This window comes from Mesocricetus auratus, unplaced genomic scaffold, assembly GCF_017639785.1.
Source record: "Mesocricetus auratus isolate SY011 unplaced genomic scaffold, BCM_Maur_2.0 contig_8476_pilon_obj, whole genome shotgun sequence".
NCBI classification, from domain to species: Eukaryota; Metazoa; Chordata; class Mammalia; order Rodentia; family Cricetidae; genus Mesocricetus; species Mesocricetus auratus.
Window position 1 is genome coordinate 13,858 of NW_024433927.1, and position 7,719 is coordinate 21,576.

The 7,719-nt window shown below is 47.5% G+C and overlaps 1 pseudogene; it reads left to right on the top strand.

The window, feature by feature from the left end:
• The first annotated feature begins 334 nt into the window (after window positions 1-334).
• On the top strand, window positions 335-1,943 carry LOC121138534 (annotated as a pseudogene).
• The last annotated feature ends 5,776 nt before the right edge of the window (window positions 1,944-7,719 follow it).

Here is a 7,719-nt window from a genome sequence, read left to right on the forward strand (position 1 = left end):
ATACTGATAAGGGCCATTTAAAGTCTGACATTGCCGGTTCCAGCAGTCCTAGAGCTGCCCTCGGCTCGCGCGGGGCGGGCCTGGGCGCCGAGCAGCGCTCTTGCTTCTCCTCTGCCCCCCAACTCCGCGCCGTGGCCTCCTCCTCCTCCTCCTCCTCCTCCTCCTCCTCCTCCTCCTCCTCCTCCTCCTCCTCCTCCTCCTCCTCCTCCTCCTCCTCCTCCTCCTCCTCCTCCTCCTCCTCCTCCTCCTCCTCCTCCTCCTCCTCCTCCTCCTCCTCCTCCTCCTCCTCCTCCTCCTCCGCGGCCCCGCAAGCAAACATTCCGTCCCTCCCAGCCCGTATGCCCATTATTCGCCTTGGTTCGAGCCGGCCGCACTACGCCGCGACTAGGGCTCCTCCCAACCCTCCCAGCTTGCAGCTCCGACCATTGCAGGACCCAGACAAAAAGAAAGAGAAAATGTCGACGACACTCCTGTCCGCCTTCTACGATATCGACTTTTTGTGCAAGACGGAGAAATCCCTGGCCAACCTCAATCTGAACAACATGCTGGACAAGAAGGCGGTGGGGACGCCCTTGGCCGCTGTCCCCAGCTCGAGCTTCACGCCGGGCTTCCTGCGACGCCACACGGCCAGCAACCTACACGCGCTCGCCCACCCCGCCGCGCCCAGCCCGGGCAGCTGCTCGCCCAAGTTCCCAGGCACCCCTAATGGCGGCAGCTGCGGCCAGGCGGGCGCTGGCGGCCCGGCCACCTATGGGCAGCTCAAGGAGCCTTGGGGGGGGGCAGCGGCGGCATGACGCTGGTCAACAAGGAGAGCAAATTCCGGGACCGCTCGTTCAGCGAGAACGGCGAGCGCAGCCAGCACCTCCTGCACCTGCAGCAGCAGCAGCAGCAGCAGAAGGGGGGCAGTGGCTCGCAGATCAACTCCACGTGCTACAAGACCGAGCTGTGCTGACCCTTCGAGGAGAGCAGCACGTGCAAGTACGGAGAGAAGTGCCAGTTCGCGCACGACTTCCACGAGCTGCACAGCCTCACTCGGCACCCCAAGTACAAGACGGAGCTGTGCTGCACCTTCCACACCATCGGCTTCTGCCCTTACGGCCCGCGCTGCCACTTCATCCACAAAGCCGACGAGCGGCGGCCCGCGCCATCGGGGGGCGCCTCCGGGGACCTGCGAGCCTTTGGCGCGCTGGACGCGCTGCACCTGGGCTTTGCCCGGAAGCCGCGGCCCAAGCTGCATCACAGCCTCAGTTTCTCGGGCTTCCCGTCAGGTCACCACCAGCCCCGGGAGGTCTGGAGTCGCCGCTGCTGATCGACAGCCCCACGTCGCGCACGCCGCCGCCGCCCTCCTGCTCCTCGGCTTCATCCTGTTCGTCCTCCGCCTCTTCCTGCTCCTCCACGTCGGTGGCATCCACGCCCTCGGGCGTCCCGACGTGCTGCGCCTCGGCGGCGGCTGCGGCGGCGGCCGCGCTTCTCTAAGGTCCCTGGAGCGCGGAGGATCTGCTGCCCCGCGGAGCCCCGTGCACCACCTGCTCGGCCACCTCGTGCGCCAACAATGCCTTCGCCTTCGGCCCGGAGCTGAGCAGCCTCATCACGCCGCTCGCCATCCAGACCCACAGCTTCGCCGCCGCGGCCGCCGTCTACTACAGCAAGCCAGCAGCAGGGCCTGGCGGGGCCCGCGCCCTCTGCGCCACCGCCCGCGGCTCCGCCCTCGCCGCCCTTCGGCTTCCAGCTGCCGCGCCGTCTGTCCGAGTCGCCCGTGTTCGATGCGCCCCCCAGCCTCCCGGACTCGCTGTCGGACCGCGACAGCTACCTGAGCGGCTTGCTGAGCTCGGGCAGCCTCAGCGGCTCCGAGTCCCCCAACCTGGACCCAGGCCGCCGCCTGCCCATCTTCAGCCGCCTCTCCATCTCCGACGACTGAGGCAAGGGGGCGCCCGCGAGGGGTTGGGAGAGGCTGCGGGGGGCACCGGGGAGGAGGGGTGACACTGCCACAGGCCCCAGCCAGCCGCAGAGCACTTGGACTCGCACTCTACCGGGAGGGGGCCCCGCCCCTTCCCTTTCGGTTTGGTTTGTTTTTTTAAGTATTACTCAGCGGAAAAAAACAATGGAATCTTGAAATTCGCAGGTAAATGGATAGCACTGGAAGAAACCATCCTGAGTGAGGTAACCCAGTCGCAAAAAGACAAACATGGTATGTACTCACTCATATATGGATTTTAGACATGGATCAGGATAGTGCCAGTCTGCACTTCCACAGATAGAGAGTCTGGGAAACAGGAAAGAACCTAAAAGATATGCATATATGCATAGTACCCAAGAGAAGAGGATGGAGACAAGATCCTCTGAATGGATGGGGAACATGGGGAGGGGTGGGGGGAGTGGGACCTGGGAAGAATAGAGGGGGTAAAGAGGAAGGGAGTTAATTATTATTTTTATTATTATTACAAAGTTTTGTTCTTGTTGAAATAAAAGCCAACGAACTTTTTGTAAGGATGAACAAAATGGTCACAACGGGCGGTTGTGATGCGAAAGAACAAAAGATACTAAACACTTGTTTAGGTCTCGGATGAGTTTTGAAACTCTAGTTTATAAAGAAAAAAAATCAGTCCAGCACTAGCAGCTAAAACCACCATTCCATCTCTTCTTTCACTTGAAAGCCTTAGTTACAGTCCAGATGTGAGAACTCTTACCTTGGAAGGGGGTTCCTAACTTATCTCAGATCAGAGTGAGCCAGCCGGATGCCGCCTCCCCTGAATAAGCTTCTAGAGTTCAGTGTAATGCCAAGAACATGCCTTGAAACGAGTAGCCTTCAGTCCGGTTTTTCGCGGTTGTTTTTGTTGTTTAACGAAGTTATATATGTTTGGGGAGTGGGGGGACCCTTGCATTCCAAAGTTTGATACTGGTCTCATTGCCACCATTTAGTGGGTGTTTAGCTTAGAACCATTCCCTCTGCTCTCTGGAAGCCTTGAGCGGAGCTCAGTTCATAATTGTTGGGAAATAAGTGCTTCATTTTTAGCTGTTTTGAGTTGATTTGCACCACAACTCAATATGAAAAAAACCTATTTAACTTATTTATTATCTTGTGAAAAGTATACATTGAGGATGTTTGTTCATACTGTATTTATCGAGTATGATGAAAAGCAATAGATATATATTCTTTTACTATGTTAAATTATAATTGCCATTATTAATCGGCAAAATGTGGAGTGTATGTTCCTTTCACAGTAATATATGCCTTTTGTAACTTTACTTGGTTATTTTATTGTAAATGAGTAAGAAAAAAATCTTAATTTAAGAGATTGTATGTAATATTTATTTCATTAATTTCTTTCCTTGTTTATGTAAATTTCGAAAGATTGCATGGTTTCTTTACAGAAATCAATCTATCTTGATGCTGTGGAAAGTAGTTTGAGGAACATTTTGAGTCTTTTCTTACTTAGAATGTATAATGGTTGTGGCCCACCCAGCTTTAAAGAGAAAAAAGAATGACCACATACTCTGCAGTTTGGCTCACATGTGGCTTGCTTGTCTAGTCCCAGCTTTATAAACCAGCAAGAAAAAAAACAAAAGAAAACGCTGATTCCACCAGCTCTACTGTGACATTGAGTATAAAGACATGTAGCAATAACGGGGAAATAATGGTCTCAGTGCCTTCATAGGGCCCGAACTTGCCTTAAATCTTCCTCAACCAAATAAGTATTTCATTAGTGCTTGAGCGAGTCTGAATGTCGCATGGGTTCACCTGCACAGAACGAGATATTTGTACCACTTTTTATATAGATATAGATACATATAGCTATATATATGTAGCTATAAAGTGAAGAGGGCCATCAGTGCTGAAAATGGTCAGTAGAACATGAATATGCCTTGTTTCATGACAGTTCAAAACTTGTACTATTACTTTTCAATGTAATTGACGCCTTCCTGGGTGTCAGATGAGTGAGCAGGCACTTAGTTTCATGTGTAGGTACAGTTGGAGCACCGCGTGTGTATTCTGGACTACTTTGACACAAGTAGGTTCTTTTTTGAATGTAACAAGGTAAGTCAACTTGAGTTGTAATATATTTTTTGGGGAATCAGTTCAGTACAAATTGTGACTGTAAACATTGTACTGTAAATGTTTTGTAGTTTCCCCCCCAATAAAATTTTTTGAAAAAAAGTCTGACATTGCCTTATGAACGATGCTGAGGATAAGAGCACATTTCTGGGAGGTAAGCAAGAGACCCTAGGTTAGTCTCTGTCCACCGGAGGGAAAAGTTTTCTGACACATAATCATTTTTGCGAATTACAAGCATCATAGGTTCATCATTTGATATCATTTCATCATTTCTTCATGTGAAGAGTCAAAACATTACTTGGGTGACATTAGAGATGAACACTTCTCTGATTTTAGGAACTGTGATGCTGCTGTTCATGCTTGGTAAGTGAAGTGACATAAAATTTGTGTTCTTTCTTCTATGATGTCACAAAAATATTCAACCATGTAAGAGCTTTGTCCTTATTGTAACATAGATAACCTCTTCTTCCTCCAGGGAGGACTGATGGAGACTCAGTGACCCAGAAGCAAGGTCCAGTGACTCTCTCAGAAGATGACTTTCTATTTATAAATTTCTATTTATAAATCCCCTATTGTTTTGTCAGCAGCCAATTTTAGGATCCTCACTTTCTTTGAGAAATTTAAAGTTTAATTGTGTTGGATTTCATCTGGCTCTGTTGCTTACTTTGGGACTTCCACACTTCTGAATGTTGATCCCCTCACTTGGCAGGCACACACTTGCTGCTTTGATTCATATTCACAGCGATGCAGGAAAGTGCTGTGTCTCTATCAGTTATCCTCCTGCTCTGCCATGGGAACTGTTAATCCAGTCTTATACTTTTTTGGAAGTCTCTTACTGGGGTGTACTAAACTGCTCTTCAAGTTTAATGTCATTTTTTGGTTTGGACAATTCCTAAGGTCACTTTGCTTGCTATCTTCATTCCTGTCTCTCCTCCTTTAGATTTTTTGAGGCAAGTTCTCCCTGTATGTCTCAGGCAAGCCTTCAGCTCACATTCTCTTGCCTCAGCTTCCGAAATCTTAATCCCTTCTGGGATTATAAGCATGTGACACTATGATTACTTCCTTCTTATAGTTTCATATTTACTGAGAAATGAGTATTTTTAGTATTGTCATGGACAATGTACTCTTGGAAAAAAGCAGTTTGAGTATGAGCATCTTTCCCTCATTCTGTTCACTTTGCATTTGTTGATGGTAAAATGGGCATGATCAAACCATGTTTTGTGGATGGTGATTTACATCTCTTGAGTAGGAAAAGGTATTTAGTCACCAGCTTCTGCAAGGTCTCAAAGCCCATTATGGGACGTTGTAGAAGGCAAAGAGATCCCTGTGCTCACATATATAGTTAGGGGAACCTGTAGGTAAAAAAACACTGGGTTGTTCCTTCAAGGAAATAAATGATATATGCCCAGAAAGCTGGGAGGAGAAGTGGTGAATAGTCTAGCAAACTGTGTGGCATCTATATGGCCAGAGACCATACCTATCAGCTCAATTGTCACACCTTTTTCATATACTTTTTTCCTCAGTCATTCAAACTTCCTCTTACCTCCAGCAGATCTTTACTCTGCTAGCCCTGTTGGCCTCATAGACCTCTGGAGGACAGTTGCTTCCTGGCTTACTTCTATGTGGACCCAGTTCAGTGCTGTCATAGATATTCCCAAGGTGCACATGGATTGATGACTATGTTAGAAATGGAGAGAGGGGAGTAAAGCAACATTGAGAGGAAAGAAGACAGAAGAAAGGGGAGTAATGGAGAGCGGGTCTGTGTCAGAATGAGAGAGGTGAGAGAAAAGAACTAGAACTTTCACAGATCAATCCCAAACAACAAGACTTCATTCAAGAAAGGAGTAAAAAAATTAGGCAAATAAACAAGTTTTCTAGGTTTTATTTAGAGTTTAGGTATTGAACACAGCAGCATCTCTCCTGGTACAACAAAAGTAATATTCTGTATAGACACAAAGTGTGCTCCTGGCACAAAATTGAATGAAGCATTCCAGGCCTTTGTAGCCTCTGGCAAAGATAAACAGTCTGTCCAGGGCATCTACACACTTGAAGATGCATTTGTATGAGAATGTCTGGAGTGACAATGGTTAGAATTATACCATATGAAAGAAATTCATTGAGATTTCCAGGCAGACATTTCCAAGGTTATTTTTCAGTGCAGGTGACTGCCTATGTGTGAGACATATTATTGCTGAGAAGGCAACAAGTGTTGAGGGTGCACAAGCATGCTCACCTCACTATCCAGCCTGACCTGGAGCATATGTTTTTTAAAAATACATATTGAACTCTTTTTTAATAGATTTTATTTAAATTAGAAACAATCTTATTTTACATATCAATCCCAGTTCCCTCTCCCTCCCATCATCCCATACCCTCTACTGACCCTCTCCAACCCATCCACTTCCCAGAGAGGGTGAGTTCTTCCTTGAGGGATCATCAAAATTTGATAAGTCATTTAGGGACAGAACCTAGGACCTTCCCTGTGTATCTAGGCTAAGAGAGTATCCCTCCATGGGTACCTGAAGTCCCTTCGTGCACTAGGGATACATCGTGGTTCCACTGCCAGAGGACCCATAGACTGATCAATGCTCCTATCTGACACCTACATTCAGAGGGCCTGGTTATGTTGGTTCCCCATCTGTCAGACTGGGGACCATGAGTTCCCACTTGCTCAGGTCAACTGGGTTTCCCAGATTGGTGTTGACCTCTGTGTTCATCACTCCTCTCTCTATGAAACTGGATTCCAGGAGTTTGGCTCAGGGCTTAGCTGTGGCTCTCTCTCTGCTTCTGCTTCCATCAGCTATTGGATGAAGACTGTAGGATGGCATTTAATGTAATTATCATTCTCATATTAGGGGAAGAGCATTTAAGGAAGCCTCACTACTATTTCTTAGGGTCCTACTTTGGGTCATTCTTGTGGATCTCTGTGAAATTTCCTAGTGCCAGATTTCCTTTTAAACCTATAGTCACTCCCTGTATTGGTGTGTCTCTTTACTTGCTTTCCTCTATTCCTGTACCCACTCAATCTTCCTGATCCCTCATGTTCTCCTCATGCCTCCTCTTTCACCTTCCCACCTCCTCCTCCCCCCATGCTCCCCGTTTTTTCAGGTGAATGTCCCTTTCTGCTTCACTGGGGGATGGTGTATGTATCTCATAGGGTTCTAGTTTACTAACTTCTTTGGAGGTGTGGATTGTAGGCTGGTAATCCTTTGCTCTATGTCTCATATCCATATATGAGTAAGTACACACTGTGCTTGTTTTCTGTGACTGGGTTACCTCACTTAGGATGGTTACTTCTAGTAACATTCCATTGTTATTTTCTGCTGAGTAGTACTCCTTTGTGTAAATGTACAGCATTTTATGTGTCCATTCTTCAATTGACAGGCATTCAGGTTGATTCCAGAGTTTTAAGTGCTTTACCTTTTAGTAGTTAGGTTAGAAGAGTTTGCAGTTTGAGTATTTCTTTTTCACTATCATGAGCCCACAAGGTGGCAGTGTTTTCTTAGGTTCCTGAGCAAAGTTTTCAAGTGGAAGAGAAGGGGGAAGCGGGGAGGGCAGGAGAAGGAGGAGGGGTAGAGAAAGGATTGGGAAAAGATTTGGTTTCTACTTTTGATAAGCTTGCTTATTGTATAGCATATTTCTCTTTGGAAGCTTCATATATATAT